The sequence below is a fragment of the Lissotriton vulgaris genome, chromosome 1_1 (assembly GCF_964263255.1).
Source record: "Lissotriton vulgaris chromosome 1_1, aLisVul1.2, whole genome shotgun sequence".
NCBI classification, from domain to species: Eukaryota; Metazoa; Chordata; class Amphibia; order Caudata; family Salamandridae; genus Lissotriton; species Lissotriton vulgaris.
The window spans coordinates 1,827,790,858-1,827,810,188 of NC_141685.1; positions in this window are offsets into that span (position 1 = coordinate 1,827,790,858).

Consider the following 19,331-nt stretch of genomic DNA (forward strand, 5'->3'; position numbering starts at 1 on the left):
TGTTATTTATAAAAAATATAAAATGTGAAACCTTTCACTTATCCTCTTATTGCCACATGCTCTCCATTATATCGTGATTCAAAAAAGGGGGTGGTGATGAACAGAGTGTCTGAATTAAGCAGACCACTCTTACCCAGTCCAAAGATCAGGGCTTGATCCATCACCGTTTTTTAGCTCACTGCACCATCCCAGCTCAGAACCTGGCTACATGCAAATTAGTCTGTTCCGGTCCCAGTGCATGATGGGAACAGGGCAAAACAAACTACCAAGCCAATTCTTATACTGGGAAGGAAACAAGCTACCGGGGACCGGTTTCTGGCATTTCAGCCGTCGTTGGACCGGCTTGCTTGAATCCTGATGGTGCAATGAGCAAGGGACTCACATCTGAGTATACCCTTCCACGCTTATGGTGGACAAAATGATTCAAAAAAGGGGGGTGGTGATGAACAGAGTGTCTGAATTAAGCAGACCACTCTTACCCAGTCCAAAGATCAGGGCTTGATCCATCACCGTTTTTTAGCTCACTGCACCATCCCAGCTCAGAACCTGGCTACATGCAAATTAGTCTGTTCCTGTCCCAGTGCATGATGGGAACAGGGCAAACCAAACTACCAAGCCAATTCTTATACTGGGAAGGAAACAATCTACCGGGGACCGGTTTCTGGCATTTCAGCCGACGTTGGCCCGGCTTGCTTGAATCCTGATGGTGCAATGAGCAAGGGACTCACATCTGAGTATACCCTTCCACGCTTATGGTGGACAAAATGATTCAAAAAAGGGGGGTGGTGATGAACAGAGTGTCTGAATTAAGCAGACCACTCTTACCCAGTCCAAAGATCAGGGCTTGATCCATCACCGTTTTTTAGCTCACTGCACCATCCCAGCTCAGAACCTGGCTACATGCAAATTAGTCTGTTCCTGTCCCAGTGCATGATGGGAACAGGGCAAACCAAACTACCAAGCCAATTCTTATACTGGGAAGGAAACAAGCTACCGGGGACCGGTTTCTGGCATTTCAGCCGTCGGTCGGCCCGGCTTGCTTGAATCCTGATGGTGCCTTTTCGCTGCCGGGCCCTCGGGTTGTCGGCTGATGAGCTGTGTATTATTGTGCTACTGGTATTGCGTACAACTGACCAGCCTCCGTGGTTGTAGGTCTGTAACTGTATTCCTTTTTTTTTACAAAATAAAGGTTTTAAAAAAAAAAAAGGTTGACTTTAAGAAACAAAATAGCTCCAACAGGGCTATCTGGTTGCGCTTGCCGTTGATGACGCCACAAAATCAGTCTGGCATCGGGGAGCGAGGACTGGAATCGTGGGTCGTGCAGACCCCGGGACCATACCTTGTAGTCGCTGGATATCAAAGACTGTGCAAGACACAGGGGAGGTGTGATGTCGGGGAAGGAAATGCGGCGTCTGTTCCTTGCTGCCAGGCTGTTAGCACTCAAGGACAGCACTTTGCACAAAGGAGGTGAGGCATCATTGAGCAAGTGAGGTGTCAGTTCCTGGTGGTGGTACAGAATCATGGAGTCACTAATGCCCGAGGACGTTGCGGGGGGCAGGGGAGTTGGTGATGCGGTTACAAGCTGACCCTAAGTTTTTTACTTCTGTGTGGGGTCATTGATCAAGCCAGAGGTCAAGCCGCAAGGTTTGAGGTGTACTGTGTTGAGGTAGGAGCAGTGCGTCACTGACATTGGTGGCACGGTGCTCGAGACTCCCTCAGGGGTAGTTCTTCAGAGGTGCTGTGGCATCGTCAAAGGCTGCATTGTAAGTTACGGTCATTCTATCATGTAGGGACCATGGCTTAGGTGCAGGCAGTGGCACTGTGTCAAAGTTGCAGACAGGTGCTGGCACCAAAGTCGGCTGTCATTGGTTTCTTCTTGTAAGCACAGGCACTCACTTCCAAGGGCCCAGGAACTGGATTTAGCACCACTTGGCAAGTAGGACTCTCAGCAAAGGAGTCCAGGTGCTACCGGTTAAGTCTTTGCTGGCCGTGACACTTTCAACAGGAGGCAAGCACAGCTCAAGCCTTTGGGGTCCTTTAGAAAGCAGGATGCAGAGAGCAAAGTCCAGTCCTCTCACTACCAGGACAGAAGTGGCAGGCCAACACAGCAAAGCAAGCAGCAAAGCTGCAGTGCAGTCCTTCCTGGCAGCACAACAGCTCTTCCTACTGGCAGAATTTCCTCAGTCCAGAAGTGTTCTGAGTGTATGGTGGCAGAGATCCAGTACTTATACCCAATGTGGCTTTTGAAGTAGGGAGACTTCAAAGAAAGGTCTTTGTCATGCACAAGACCTTGCTCTTCCTTGCCCAGTTGCTCCAGACACACTACATGGGGTGGCGTCTTCTTTGTGTAAAGACAGGCACTGCCCTAATCAGGTGCAAGTGTCAGATACTCCCTCCCACTCTAGCTCAGGAAGGCTCATCAACTTGGTGATGGGCCATCAGGATATGCAGGACACACCTCAGCTCTGGTGTGAGTGACTGTCTAGAGTGAATTCACATAGCCCAACTACCGTCCAACCCAGACATGTATTGTTAGGACAGGTAGAGGCACCGAATGGTTAAGTAAGACACTGCCAACTTTAAAAGCCAAGTCCAGACACCAAACTAAAAGTTTCTATTTGCTCCTGACTGGCGGATATGCTTTTAGGATGTTACAAGCAACTCCAATGCAAACCTATGCGAGAGACAGTCGTGCTGCCATGAAAATGAATTTAGCAGTTGTTCACTACCAGGACATGTAAAACTCAACCGTACATGTCCTACCTTTTTAAATACACTGCACTCTGCCGATTGGGGCTACTGAGGGCCTACCCTAGGAGTGCCTTACACGTAATGTAAGGGAAGGTTTTGGCCTGGCAAGTAGGTGGACTTGCTAGGTCGACATGGCAGTTTAAAACCGCCCACTCAGGCTCTGCGGTGGTAGGACTGGGACATGTCTGAAGGGCTACTCATGTAGGTGGCACAATCCATGCTGTGTTCCACCAGTAGCATTTGAGTTACAGGCCCTGGGCACACGTAGTGCACTGTACTAGAGACTTACTAGTAAATCAAATTTGCAAATCATGGGGAAACCAAATGCCATTCCATTTTAGACACAGATCTCACACATGTTAGCACTGTTCAGCAGTGAAAAAGTGCCCAGAGTCCTAAAACCAACAAAAACAACGTTCAGGGCACAATCACAAACTAGCCTGACACCAAAATACCGCAATAGGAAACAGAAAGATGACTTGCTAACATTTGCGAAGGGCTTTCCACTGTGCAGCACCAAGTGCTACTGTTTTTTTTGTAACTTTCATTCAGTTTGAGTTCAAAGCGACAGATTATACAGCTGATAATAAAATTGGCAAATGCAGAGTCTGCAAAATCGCATAATTCCAGTGGCCCTGACTAAGAAGCTTGTCAGGGCTCAAATGTACCCTATGTGTTGGTTAGATTCTTATTTAACATGGAGCAAAATGATAATCTATTGGATCAAACACATGAGGTGTTGTACAGAACAAACCCTGACAGCAAATATCTGAATATGCTCTGATGTGATCGTAAACAAAATGGGGGTTGGTGAAAAAAAGCAGTGCATAGGGTCACACAATTTGATAATGCAGGGACGCCGGGGTTGATCCTAGATTTTCCAGTTTCTCATTCTGCAATTCAGCCACTACATAGGTATCTCTTTATGGCATTAATGCTTCTACATTGTCTTTAATTCTTGAAGGATAAGACTAGAAGCTGGGTGACAGGCAGGGTTAACATTATAATTTTGGCACAGAAGATGTGGATGTAAAAGGGGCCGAACAAGTTAGAAGAGGGTGGAAAAAGAAGAGGTTGGTGCATAGAGGGCAGAACCTGCTGAAAACAATTGAGGCAAGAGAAGGCGAGAGGATGGGTGAAAAGATGCGAGGAAAGGAGTGGAGCCTTGAGGGGAAAGATGGATTAAAGTGTGGCACAATCAGAGGGAGATGGTAAGATGCTTGGGGAGGGATGATAGGTGAAGAGGAGACAATGCAGGGGTGAGCTGGATATAAGAGGGAGCTGAACCAGCAAGAGTGGGAAATAGGTTGGCCAAGAGTTGATGTGAAAAGTAGAGAATGGGGGGGGGGAGAGGTGGTTATAAGTGGGGAGAATCAGCAAAAACAAAGGCTGGAGAAGAGGTAAAAATTTAATGAACGAGTGTCTACAGCTAAGTCAGTTGAGCCTTCTGTCAAATATTGCAATTACCTATCTCGACATGTAAAAAATGGTCTTCGTTTTGAGGCGCATGTGTCATCCTTCCCAAAGGGTTGTGATCTTGAACCATCCTCAATGTATCTGCTGAATTTCCTCCTGCTCTCTGTGTACTGTATTACTTCTCTTGGCATTTCTATTAAATCTCACTCCCATGGGGACCATTTCTTGCACGTGCCCTGACCAAAGATCTAGAGATCACAGCTCCTACCCTGAACTCCCTTTGCATTTTCTTGCTTGCCTCATTGTAAGCTTCTACCAATGTAAAAACGAAAAAGATGTGGTTGCTTCTTTGCTCAACAAATCTGTCTGTAGGCTTAACACTGCTCCACATCTTCTGACAGCTCTTTGCTACCCTTTTGTCGAAAGTCCCAGAGTACTTTTTTCTAAAAGGAAAAAAGCATATATATATTTGTGAGACCTTGTCTCTGGGTCAGAGGCAATAGATTATTAATTGGCAGCATCTGTGGAAGATACTGTTTACGATAGCTGTTTCTGAACTAACACATTTCATTTGGATAAGAGTTATTCCTTTTAGAAACTTGCCTCTCCAAAGGTGGCAATAGCGAGCAGTCAAAGCTTGCTCTATGGGGTGATAAACGTATTGGAACTCAAATAAAGTACGTCATATTAATCATACCCGATTAGCATCTTATCGAGCCAGTCTAGCTATAGCTTTAAAAGGGTCTGATTTAGGGCAGGTGGTTACTGAACGAAACACCCAAAAATGTAAGCTGTGACAAAGAGTCCCCCAATACTCAACAAACGACTTATGATATCTCTGTGTGTACAAAGTGTCCTGCAAATTAATAATGCACAATAGCACACCCTGCAAAGCTTCTGTGCTGCAAAGTCAAGGAGGGCGCTAGGTTCAGGTAGGAAGGGCAGAGATTCCACAGTTGATTGACAGGCTATGGCCTGGACACTTGGTCGAAAGGAGGAAAACCATGTCAGGTTTAGAAGGCACGTCAAGACCTGGCTTTTTCGAACAATAACATGAATAGCCAGAAACTTCTCCTGACTTCTTTCAAGCTGTGTCTCGGCGCCGGGAAACCCTTTTTGGGTAGCTGTAGCGCCTTACAAATTGAAAAAATAAAATAAATAAAATAAAATGTTTTTTTTATTACTGTGGATAAACTGGGCCCCTTGCCTAGATGCACAACCCAAAAGGCTGCTACAACTTTAAGGTTGGTGCGCACAGAGTCAGTCTGATTTCGTTCACAAAGCCAGCCAGCTCATTGTCAATTGCAGAATGACAATGGGCCGCCCTAGGCAAGCACACTTGTCTGCCTCCTCTCACAACAAATAACCTCAAACCCCAGGGTGACAGTGAGGCCCAAGGAAATGGCAGCTTTTCCAGAGCATGGTTAGAATTGTCCCTCTGTAGGAGGTGAGGAAAAGAGGTGGAGCTAAACTACAGGAAATAGGTGCTCCAGGAAAGGAGAGCAGTTAGAAGCGAGGGAGGGATTCCATAGAGTACATCAATGCACATGCAGTGATCTGCTAAACACTGAGCCTATGCAAATGGGTAACCAGTAGGTCCAAGAAGGCAAATCTTGCATTGGAGGTTGGAAGACCAGAAAGTGTTTGGTTAGGTACCTGGGGAGTGACTGGAATGACTTTTGTGTGTTGGAAATAGTCTTGAATTTAATTCTTTCTTTAACAGGAATCCTATGGATTACCCAAGGGGCAGGATCAATTTCGTTATTGCTTCTTAAGCTAAGTACGAGTTGAGCAGCATGGTTCTGGTCCCTGGGCAATTTGGCAAATGTCTTCTTTGATATTAGGGATATGTGATGTATATTTATTTAAACTGTAAGTCTCGGGTATTACTTTAGAGTTACTTTGCAAGTCACGCACCACCTCCCCCAACCTACTTATTCCGCTACATTTCCTTTCCATATAGTTTAAAACTGCACACAGTGCACTATAGAAAGCCCTTTTTAGGTCTCGCCTAGCGACGCATCACATGTGCAGCCCGCTTGCGAGCTCTATTGTTGTTGATTTAGCTTCCGAAGGTGGACAGGAGATGAGCACGCTCCCGGACAGGTGATGTGCACGTGTACGGCTCGTGTTGTTTGAGCACAACATGTGCATGCTGTGCTTTCACGTTCCTAGTTAGTTTCAGTGCTCTGCTTTACTTCGTACCCACCCCCCCCTCCCGTTGTTCATGCACAACGCATGCATGGCCCTCTTTTTTACTTTCCTAGTTGCTGTTTGGAAACTACTGTGACCTTGGTCCCCCAGGTGCACAAGTGATCATTCGCCCTATTGAATACCCAACGTGATTCTCCTGAGCTTTCTGTCACTCACTGAATATTGACTGTCTTTGCAAAGGTGTTTCAAACCCTCTAAAAGAAGTTTATTTCCAACTTTATTTCCAACTTTTTCCACCTTTTAAAGTGATGAAGTTTGTATGCTATGCACGTTCGTAAATGATCCACAGTGAGGACTGATATGCGTATCGTGTACACAAGGTCAATGCTTCTAAGATTCTCAAATGTTAAGCGCCATAGAAAGTGGAACGGACTTCTGCGCATCTGCACATACACGAGACACTCGGGATCATCTGCTGTAATTTAGCCGCATGTCTTATAATTTTCAGCATGTATGCTGCTCAGTTACAAATGTGTGTCTAAATATTAGCTGCTTAAAATACTGAAAAGGGAATTTCTAATAATATTTCATGTATGCCTTTCCATGATTCTGACGTGTGGTCTGTTTGACACCCTGATAAGCGCACAGCTGTGTGCCAGTTCTTTCGTCCACACCTGCAAGGGATGTCATGTGCCAGATTAATTGGTGCAGAGAGCCCTTGTGTCCCGAGCACATGTTAAGAGCGCTAACATAACAACGGTTATCACCCTGCCTGCTGACGCAGCTTCCCAAACATGCTTTGTTCATGTGACATTCATGTTTAGGTCTCGCCTGTCGATGCGCATGCGCATCGAGCAAGCGAGACTATAGGGGCTCATCGACTCTTTTCTAACTTGCAAGGAATCGTGGCGATTCCTTGCAGTGCCCGTGACTTTTAAGGTCAATGCGCATGCGCATTGAGCTTATGCGCATGCGCATTGACCTTAAAAGCGCGTGCGCGTGCACGTCCGTCTCCTAACAACACACACACACCCTCTCCCCCGCTCCGCCCCCTCCCGCCGTGTCGCATTTCTCTTTCTCCTCCCCCTCCCCTCTCTCCCCTCCGTCTCGTTTCACACACACCCTCTCCCCCGCTCCGCCCCCTCCCCGCCAACACCGCCTCGCGAGCTCGTCATTCCAAACCCGCCCTCCCCCACCTCCCCCCTCCTCCTCTCCTCCCCTGCCTGCCGCTAGCCTTGCCTACTCTCTCGCACCCTCCCCCAGCTCCGCCCCCTCACTACTTGTTTTCTTTGCCCTTCCTTCCTCTTTCTCTTGCTACTTTCAGTGTTTAATACTCTGCCCCTTTCTTTTTCCCGCTAATCTTCTCCCTCTCCTCTTCCGTGTGCCCCATCTCGTTCCATTCCTCTTGTCCACCCTGGCGCTTTCCTCCGTCACCACCTGCCTTCTCTCTGTGTCCTTCTCCGCTTCCGTGTCTATTTGGAGAAGGACAGACGGAGATCCCACTAGCTCGCGGTACTCCATCCGAGGACGGCGGCCGAAACGGGCTCCAACATTTCCACCAATCATGTGTACCTTCTGGCTTCTGGTAACTCTCTGTTATTCCGTCTATGACAAGAAGTTGATACCGTTTGCTGCAGTTGTGTGATAAATGCTGAGACGGGCCAAGCTCCGGTTCTGCGTGTGTTTCTCTGCCTGTTTGTGAGCGCGAAAGAATTGAGATGGTTCTATGTTCCCTGGCTGCTCTTTTCCTAAGCACCTTGAATGTCGAAACCCGACCAGTTTCCCCATGGCCCGTTGCAAATGAGCAACCGGTATTGCATTTGTTACAGACTTATTTATTTTATTTTTTTTCCAATCATATTCCGGTTTTTGGTCGTGCCTGCCAGACATCGTAGCTTTCTGGTTGCAAAAGACTTATTGTTGGTTTGCTATGAAAATACATATCGGATTGAAGCCTGCCCGTTGGTTACCACTTGTTGGCATTCCTGTCACCCTCGTTTTTCAGCGTCTTTGTGTCCCAGCTTGTCATTTGTGTCTTTGTCCCTCTCATGAAGCCAAGTCTCTTTACCATCTCTTTTGATTGGATTTTTTGCCCCCACCCCAATTGCTTTTCAAGCACTATTTTTTTCTTTTTGGTTGAGCACTCCATGAGAGTGTACGTGTTTTCCACCTGTCTCCGTCATGTACCTCTATCCCTCTGCAGTCTTTGTAGTTATCTGTTACCTGTGTGCTTCTCCCTGCCCCGCCTCCATGTTTTTGCACACACTCTTGTGTCCTCCCCGTTGAGCTTTTGCTCGTGTGCTTCTCCCCCATCTACTCCACATTGCTTACTTGCCCCCTGCTTCTCTTTCCCACCACGGCTTTCTGTGTTTGTCACCCGGCCCTTCATGTTGCTTCCCCACCTTGCCCTCCTTTGTTGTCACTTGTTGCTTCTCTTGCCCACCCCCCATTGCTTCCCCTCACCTGCACTCTGTGTTGCCACACCAGCTCCCGCCACCTGCACTTCAAAAAATCACAAAACACTTGCATACGTATTTTCTTTTAACTTGTTGATCCAGCTCGGATCAGTAATAAAAAGAACAACGGAAAAAAAAACCTGAAACTATCTGCGTCATTTTGTAGGCATGCAAGTGTGCGGGCACAGCAACTAAATGATGCAACTGGTCACATCAAGGTATTTTTTTTTATTTAGCCATGCTGCACATTTCATGGCGCCGTTCAGCCTGGCTAAAATCCATTGACAAAGCCAATTGGTCTCCAAGGTTAGACCTATTAGCTTAGCGAATGCTTTGTATCTTGTGCTCTTAAAGGTAGAGTTGCCAGTGTATTATAGGCCATAGCTGCTGCCGATTACCAGGGCAGCCTTTCGTTCAAGTGGAGCATTATGTGATCACTACTTCTGGCCATAAATGCTAATCCATGCACTTTGTTCACAAAACACGTTTTCCCAACTCCTCTCTAGATTTCAGGCTTAGCCTCTGACAGTCATTGTCCCATGTTCCACCCTCTCCCCCACCCCAGCTCAAGAGTCCTCCTCTGGTTCATCCCACCTGTCATTCATCTACTGCCTTACATGCTTCTGCGTCGGAGGGCAACTATTTGGAATCATTTGAACAGGAATGCTTGGTTTTATCTACGTATCGTTTACATCAAAATGAGGTAAATTTGGTACCAGTTAGCCTCTCTGTTAAAAGTCTACCCTTTTTTGATGCGGTGTCTGTTAAAGTGCTGAAAACAACTGCACACCTCACCCTCACTCACCCTCAACCCCTCACCCTCACCCACCCCCAACCCCTCACCCCCTCACCCTCACTCACTCACCCTCACTCACCCTCACTCACCCTCACTCACCCTCACTCACCCTCACTCACCCTCACTCACCCTCACTCACCCTCACTCACCCTCACTCACCCTCACTCACTCACCCTCACTCACCCTCACTCACCCTCACTCACTCACCCTCACTCACTCACCCTCACTCACTCACCCTCACTCACTCACCCTCACTCACCCTCACTCACCCTCACTCACCCTCACTCACCCTCACTCACCCTCACTCACCCTCACTCACCCTCACTCACTCACCCTCACTCACCCTCACTCACCCTCACTCACTCACCCTCACTCACTCACCCTCACTCACTCACCCTCACTCACCCTCACTCACCCTCACTCACCCTCACTCACCCTCACTCACCCTCACTCACCCTCACTCACCCTCAACCCCAACCCCTCAATCACCCTCACTCACCCTCAACCCCTCACCCTCACTCACCCTCACTCACCCTCAACCTCATGCTAAAGATTTACAAAAAAACCCATAAACAATTCTAAAAGCACTAACTCTAATGCTGCGAGACCTATTGCATTTCTAATGCTTGTTTTCATTAGGCAAGCCGGTTTTCAGCTAAAGTCACTGCTCACCAGTGTTCTATAGTCAATGGCGATGAACATGGCCATAAACCAGGTGACAGGACGCCTGCATGGCCTATGCGCACAATCAAGAGGACATCAAGGTGTGTCAATATTATACATACAACCAAATGACATTGTTTTCTAGTGTTCATCCATGTTAGAATTAAGAAGGGTTCCCTTTTACTATGTTATGCAGGTTTCCCTACTATTGAATTTCAAGTATCACTGCATTTTTCTTCACCTGCTAGGTTGTAGCAAATCGGTTTGCATTTGTGGTGAATGACGAACCGAAATGAAGCCTCTTTGACCCTTGTCACTAGCTGCCACAGCTACAGCTCACTCAGGACATGCCTCCCGCCAGCTGGTATCTAGCATAGGCCCCAGGCTTTTGCAATGCAATAGGTCTCGCATTTACGTAAGTTTTAGCTATTGGCATTGTAAATGACAATGACTTTTATTTATGTTTTTGGTTTTAAAAAATAAATAAAAGGCATTTTCATTTACAATGCTAATAGCTTAAACTTGCATAAATGCGAGACCTATTGCATTGCAAATGCTAGTTGTTTTGTTGCTTTAATGTATCTCTTTAGTGACTGGCTTCTAGTATAACTTTGGTAATCTATTTTCCCATGGTCACAGACTGTTTTCCCTTTTCAGCTGTCTCTTCTTCCGTAATCTTTAAGTTAGTTCAGTTCTTTGCATCTCTTGAAAATGGAGTTTGAGAGTGATCACTGTGTTTAGGCCTTCAATGTGCAGGTGTGGTCCACCCCATCTGGGAATGACATGTGTGCTGTCTCCTCTTCTTATCTTTTGGAATCTGAGCTTTCTCTTGTTTTCTGCAGCTCTTGTAGGTCACTCATCCGATTTAGAAGGTATCTGTTTGTGTTTATTCCCCCATGCCTGCTGAAAACCACATGCCTTATCTTGAACTTCACTAGATTAAAGAGAGGGCTGGGGAGTCACTTGAAGTCCAGCTGTATAATTCTGGGACAGTCTGACTTGGAATTTTAATCATGCCCTATTCTGGAAACAATTAGTTAATATCATAGTAATCATGTCAGTTTGGAAGAGACCGAGGACTGTTTTTTTCAGCCAGTTTGGTTCATGTAATGTATTTCTTGTTCTACAGCTTTAAAATATATGTACCTTTTTTATTAGGATTGTTATTTATATGTGTAGCCATTTTAGTGATAGCCACACTAGGGAAGTAATTTCTTACAAATGCATTCCAACTAGGCCAGAAAATGAATGTTTATTTACTGTCACTTTCTGTGATGTCGCATCCTGTGCCTTGCATGTTCGTATTATAACCAGGGTCCCACAAACCCTAGACCAGCCCTGCAACCCAAGACCGGTTTCACCCTGATTGAGGCTCTTTAGTCGGGTGTGTTTCAGAGAAGTTGCTAATTGCAGGTAGCACGGGAACTTTCTTAATTTCACTTCCAGCTGACCAAAAAACAAAAGTCTGATTTAAAGGGCCATCAGCCCTTCTTTTTTCAAATATAACCCTGAATAGGAGCTATCTGAAGCCTATTACTAAGAAGCCAAAGCAATGGATGGAAACAAAGACACACAGCTTATCACTTCATCAATACTTTAAAGAAGCTATGATGATGTATCTGTGTGCATGAGTAATTACACAAATAATGAATTAACTGGCACCTACTATTTTTTTATCATCCTTTTACAGTGCTAGTCATCCCACTGTGGGGTGTTTGAGCTCTTTACATCACACACAGAGTTACAATTAATACAAAAAAGTCCATAAATTAACGTACAGAAAATGTTACATAAGACAATGAGAGCTATAAGGGGCAGGAATCCCATATTATCCAAGCTTGTAGATATTATATGTTCAGAGTGAATGGTCCGTAAGAACACAATGTCAGACTTTAAAATGAAACGCAGTGATTGTGGTTGTCTGTACTAATGTGACTTTGCTACTTCCCAAAGTAGCCCTTCTTTGAAATATTAGATTGAGAAAAACAATAAGGATCTAAACCTGTGACTTACAATTTGCATGCAGTTCCTTGCTGCTTACGGGCTACATTAGAAGGATTGCAACTTATGACAATGACAACAATGACAATGACACTTTATTTGTGTGATTAGTAAAAAACCAACGCAAAAAAAAAAAATCGATCAATATAAAAGAAGTAGTTAAAATAGAGTGATATATATACAGATCTTTAAAAAAAACACCATTTGGTGTTTTTGTTTCGAAAAAATACAATTAGTGCTAGTCCTTTAGATGCACCAAAGCAAACTCTCAGTGGCGGTCAGACTGCGTAGGTCCCTCATCCAGATCGTTCCTGCGTGGTGCCAAGGTTGACCTGTCCATAAGAGCTTGGCGGGCGAGATGGATGAACTTAGCAAAGTTGGCCATATGCTTCACTGTGTCCAGCAGATATACATGTTGAACAGCCTCATTTGCCGTCTGCAAGCCCAGTTGGAGGAGAATGGGTCTTAGGTAGATTCGGCGGACTGGCATCAGGGCAGGACAACATAGCAAGATATGCGTCAGCGATTCATGCTTGTAATAGCAAAAGTGGCACTCTGTAATGGCTGTTTTACTTTCACTGAGGGATACAGAAATTTTAGGGGGAGCGAATGTAGTCTGGCTGCTAGAATCCTATGTAGGGCTTGCCTCCCCACCGGCTGTGTGAGATGTGGTTTAAGGTCATATGATGTATGCGGGTGCTTTGGGTCTCATCAAAGCCTCTAGCTGTCAGAGCTTCAATGTCCAATATACGAGAGCATGACCTTACTTGCTTTTTTATTGATGTTTTAATGATGGTGTACTTAACTATATTCGGATTCCAGTTCTCTATGGCTAATTTCAACAGTTCTTTGGCTGAGGGAAGGCCAGTTGACCACGTGTTACCTGTTTGTTGGAAAATTTTGTTTATAACGGTCTTCATTGAGTTCTCTGGGGCCACAGTTGTAAGGTAAAAGTATTTTGCCAGACTAGCCAGTTTTTCCAAGGATTGTCGATTAAGGTTGAATTCTAGGCGAATTAGAGTATTCTTAGTGCATGCTGGAAGACAAAATAACTTTTTATTAGCTGCACAGTGGATCTTGGAGTTGCCTGGAAACGCCTGTATCGCGTAATTAAGAGAAGGTAATAATTTTGCCCTCAAGACTCGTTGAATGGCCGTAGTTGTTGGACTTTCTAAAGCAGCATAAAGTTTAAAGATAGCATAGGTAACCATTTTGCCTTTCTGCTGGAGCTTGTGGCGGTGGACCTGTGAACGGCCAGTTTCACTGAACCAGATTCCGAGGTATTTGTACATTTGTGTACTGTGCAGTGTACTGGCCCAAACTCCATTTCATCAACTTCTTTTGCGGATGGCATCCAAAGATCACTATCTTGAATTTTATTGGGTTTGCAACCAGCTTGTTTTTAGCGTTATACTGTGAGAGTGCTGTTAAAACTTTTTGGAGGCCGGCTTTAGCGTGGTCGAAAAGGACCAAGTCGCCTGCATATTCCATCAGCTGGATTTTGGGGTCGCTAAAGTGGCTCCGTGTAGAGCGCTGCCCAAGTCTGCTGTGTAGAAGTTGAAGAGCAGTGGGGAAAGGACACAGCCCTGCTTTAGCCCGTGGTCTGTGATGATTTTTGCAGTAGCAGATTCACACAAGAGATTAACTCTTATCCAAGTTTGCGAGTACAGTGATCTGATGGGCTGTAGCAGTTTTGGGTAGATGTTCCAACTGGCCAGCTTATTCTATAGGATGTTACGATCCACCCCATCGAATGCTGCTGTGTAGTTGATGAAGCAAGCAAAAAGCGGCTGGTTGCCGTGAGCCATCGTTTGGTGTACTAAGTATGATAGGGCAATAATGTTATCTAAAGTGGAAGCACCTGCTCGGAACCCGGTCTGGTAGAAAGGGAGCAGATCTTCCTTGCTGACCCAGTCTATTAGATCTTTCAAGAGAGTGCTTGCATAAGCCTTGCCCTCAATGTCCAACAAGGCAATCATGCGATAGTTCCTAGGGTCAGTGCTTGGCCCTTTCTTGTAAATTGAGTCTAGTAGTGATCTTCTCCAGGAATGTGGGACATCCTCCAAGAGCTTGCACTCTGCATACAGCTGTGCCAGATTTTCATCCCAGAAGTTGATGTCCTCCCTGAAGAAGGAACCGGGCAATCCATTAGGGCCAGGAGCTCCGTTATGGCGTATTTTTTTTGTATAATTCGTAATGCGACCCCTGACCCTCCTGGTAGGTCGCTCCCCCTCCACGCAGCTCTGACTGTGTGCCCCTGCTACAGCTGCCGCTGGTATGTGTCCTCCGTCCTTTGCTTCTGTGCCACTGACTTCCCCTCCTTGTGCACCATTTTTTGCTCTGTACCACTCGTTTTCCCCCTTTTTGTGCCCCATTTTGCTTTCTGTGCCACTGACTCCCCCTCCTTGTCCACCATTTTTTGCTGTGTACCACTCAATTTCAATTTTTTCAATTTCAAACAAGCTTTATTCGATTTCTGAATTAAAATCATAAATGCATAAAATCACATTTTTACACAAATGTTTTTTAAAAATAGACAGAGTACAGTCTATACTATACAAAATAGGCTTGATTGATATCTAAAAAGAAACCGTCTTTGGTCCTCTAAAAAGTATTAAAAAACAGTACAATTACATTAATAGTGTTTTATCAAACAGAGCCAGTTACAGGGAACTTCTAACTTTTATGACAGCTTTTAAAAAAACACGAGACAGCATAAATTACATGTTCATCTCCTAATTGTAGAAGTTTCACAAGTGCTGATCTACATGTACGGATCCCCCAGGATTTAAGGATTGGTAACAAAAACTTCTTTCTGGGATTCATGTAAAACTGCAAAATAACGCGAAGTGAATGTTCGATTGGGATGAACTCTTGTCACAGGGGCAAATTAACTTGGCAGCAGACCAATCATTACTAGTTGGTAGAGTGACCATACGAAAAAAGATGCCCAATCTGAAGCGTGTCAACAACATGCGGGAGTAAGGGCTCTGGACCAGGACAAGGTACGATTGCAATCCCTCGCAAGGTGTAATTTCCTGAAATCTGAGCACAGTATTTTTAGATTTTTCATAATTCCATCTGATGGTATCAAAGTGAGTGGCCACCATCTTTTTCAGTGAGGATCTAGTAACCCCTTCTAAGGTGGTAGGCTTGTCAAAGAACTCTGGATGGCCTATTTCGATGAACAAGTTTCTCACATAGGATAACCAGTTGATATTAGCTACCCCATCCAGTGTCAGGCAGTCACTGATTAGGTCTCTGTTCAGCTTGGTTTCTTCCGTAACCCAAACCTTATGCCATAACAGGATAGGGGACATCCTAATGATATCGCTAATATAGGTGACCCCCGATTCAATATGTGTCATGTAAGTTGTTGTAGATTTTGGTACACCCAGTAGGTAACGGATAAACTGGTTTTCACAACATTGTAAGGTCTGGGGGCTCTCGATTCCCCATAACCCTGCACCATACGTGGCTGTGGATACACACTTTGCCTTATATATATGTATTAATTCTTTGACGGGTTTACAGCCAATTTTTACAGAAAAATTTCTTAGGGCACCTATGGTCCCGCTAAAAGCCAACTTCCTGGCTGCTATTGCAGCCTGCCAGCCACCCCGCCTATCGAACATTACTCCCAAATAACAAAACCTGTCAGCTGTTTCGATTCGTTGGTTTTCTAAGAATATGGGGCAGGGAACCCTCCTTAATTTTGCTGCACAGGGCATGGTGTAAGTTTTAGAAATATTCACCCTTAAGCCTCTGTCCCTCATGAAGCCCGTACATTTTTTCACTGCCCTCTGTAGTCCGAGCCTTGTTCGTGACATTAGTGCCGCATCGTCAGCGTATAATAGGTTGGGCACCGGGGACCCGTTTATAGAAGGGTAGTCATATGATGAGACTGTTAGATGTTGCCCGATGGAATTAATATAAAAGGTAAATAACAGCGGTGCTAATATGCAACCTTGTCTAACCCCTCTCAGTATGGGGAATTTATCTGAACATTCTCCTTGTTGACCGAACCTCACTCTGGCATCTGCATCCTTGTATAGTTCTTTTATAAAGGTGATGATTTGATTGTCAATGCCAATATCACGAAGTGTTAGCCAGAGGAGCTGTGGTCAACACAGTCAAATGCGGAGCTAAGATCGATAAAGGTGATATAAAGTTTTCCGCACTTGGCCTGAGTATATTTGGAGATGAGTAGAGAGAGGTTTAAACATTGTTCGATCGTCCCTTTCCCTGTTCTAAACCCATATTGCAACTTAGAGATGACATGGTGTTCCTCCTCCCAGGATTGAATTCTGTTCAAGATTATTCTGCCAGCCACTTTCATAAAGGCATCCAAAAGAGAGATTGGCCTATAATGGGTGGGGTCATTTCTATTACCTTTCTTGAAGATTGGGACCACTATGGCATCGGGCCAAGTAGAAATTAACCCACACTGATTGACCTTATTTAGAACATTCGTGAGCAAAGGGGCCACTCGTTTTTCCCCCATTTTTGTGCCCCATTTTGCTTTTTGTGCCACTGACTCCCCCTCCTTGTGCCCCGTTTTTTGCTCTGTACCACTCGTTTTTCCCCCCTTTTTGTGCCCCATTTTGCTTTCTGTGCCACTTACTCCCCCTCCTTGTGCTCCGTTTTGTGCTCTGTACCACTCGTTTTCCCCTCTTTTGGTGCCCCTTTATGCCTTCTGCCCCACTGTCTCCCTGCCGCTGTGCCCCCTGTGGCCCCGGCCCTGCCCACTTGCCGCTCCCGCCTCACAGCTGCTCCTCCCTCCCACCTCCCCATATATGCTGAAGATGTGCCTAAGGCAAGCCCGTCTGCGCCTGTCCGTGCCTGGACCGCGCCCAGCGCCCTCTATGCACTCAACAACGGCCGAAACCACACCTGCTTCCACGCCACCCCGAAACGGACCCACGGACCTTTCTCCTGCCACACCTGCAGCTTCACTTGCGACAGAGCCACCAAACCTCCAAGGACTGGACCCAACCACCTCCGCTGCATACTCCTCAACACCCGCTCCGCACGAAAACACGCCATTGAGCTCTGGGGTCTGCTCGACACCTCCGCCCCACACGTGGCCTTCCTGACAGAGACCTGGTGGAACGACTCCTCGGCGCCCGACATCGCCATTGCCATCCCATGACGGCTACAAGATCCCCTGCAGTGATCGTGCCAACGGAATCGGAGGAGGAATAGTCATCGTCCACAAGTCTATCCTCAAGGTCGCCACCCACACAGACGACACCCTCAACACCGCCGAACACCTGCACTTCTGGATCCACACCGACCCAACACCACCCTCAGAGGAACACTCATCTACAGACCCCGAGCTCAGTTCAGCGACCTCGCCAGCACCCACGCACTCGCCTCCATGGACTACATCCTCCTCTGGGACCTGAACTTCCACCTTGAGAACAACAACGACGCCAACTCCGCCACCCTGATCGACAACCTCGCAAACCTCGGCCTCAGACAACTCGTCACCACACCCACCCACGCCGCCGGCCGCATGCTTGACCCCGTCTTCTCCACAGGCACCCACGTCACCTTCGACCCCACCATTGAACTTCACTGGACCGACCACAGCTGCATCCATTTCACCTTCAAGAAACCAACCATGCACCACCACACCCAACAGCTACCTCGCCACTGCTGGAGCAAAGTCACCGAAGACCAGTTGATCACCACCCTCGCCCTGAACCCCCCAAGGACCCCACCAACCCAGACACCACAGCCCGCAACTTCAGACAGTAGATCGACGACTGCACCAACACCCTCGCCCCGCTCAAGAAACCTTCCAACAGCCACGCCAGCAAGAGAGCCACCTGATTCACCGATGAGCTTCAGACCTCCAAACACGCATGCCTGAACCTGGAGAAGATAGGGCTCCATGAATGCACACCGGACAACCACGCAGCCCACAAGGACGCCACCCAAAGACATCACACCACCTCATCAGATTAGCCAAGAGATCCTCCTTCAAAGACCGCCTGGATAACAACGACAGCAAAGAACTCTTCAGCATTGTAAAGGAACTCTCCAACCCCAGCGCCAACGACCTACCGCCCTTACAAGAACTGTGCGACTCACTAGCCATCTTCTTCCACCGCAAGATCGCTGACATCCATGACAGCTTCAACACCACGACCGCCTGACTACGCCAGACTCCACCTCCCCTGTGAACACCACCAGCGCTAACCCCCTGACCTCCTAGTCCAACATCAACGACGACGAGACACGCAAGGTCATGAACTCCATCCACTCAGGATCTCCGTCAGACCCGTGCCCACACCACATATTCAACAAAGCAGACACAGCCATCGCACCCCAACTACGGAAGGTCGTCCACATCTCCTTCGAAACAGCGACATTCCCGGAAAGCTGAAAGCACGCCGAAATCACCTCCCTCCTCAAGAAGCCCATGGCGGACCCCAAGGACCTCAGAAACTTCCGGCCCAACTCCCTGCTCCCGTTCCCGGCGAAGGTCATGAGAAAATCGTTAACATGCAATTGCCCTCAACCTGGAAGTCAACAACATATTGGAACCATTCCAGTCGGGTTCAGACGAAACCACAGCACCAAGACAGCCCTCATCGCCGCCACAGACGACATCAGGCGCCAACTTGACAATGGCAAAACATCAGCCCTCATCCTCCTGGACTTGTCAGCCGCCTTCGACGCGGTCTGCCCTCCCACTCTAAAGACATGCCTCCTAGAAGCCGGAATCCAAGAGAAGGCCCTTGACTGGACCACGTCCTTCATCTCCGGCAGAACCCAGAGCGTCCACCTCCCGCCCTTCTGATCCGAAGCCACCGACCTAATCTGCAGCGTCCCCCAGGGCTCATCCCTCAGCCCAACGCTGTTCAACGTCTACATGCCCCGCCTCGCACATGTGACCCGCCATCATGACCTCAACATCATCTCCTACGCCGACGACACCCAGCTCATCCTCTCCGTCACCAAGGACCCACACCCCTCCAAAACCAACCTCCACGAGGGAATGAAGGCCGTCGCTGACTGGATGAGGAGCAGCCGTCTGAAACTGAACTCGGACAAGACGGAGGTCCTCATCCTCGGACCCACCC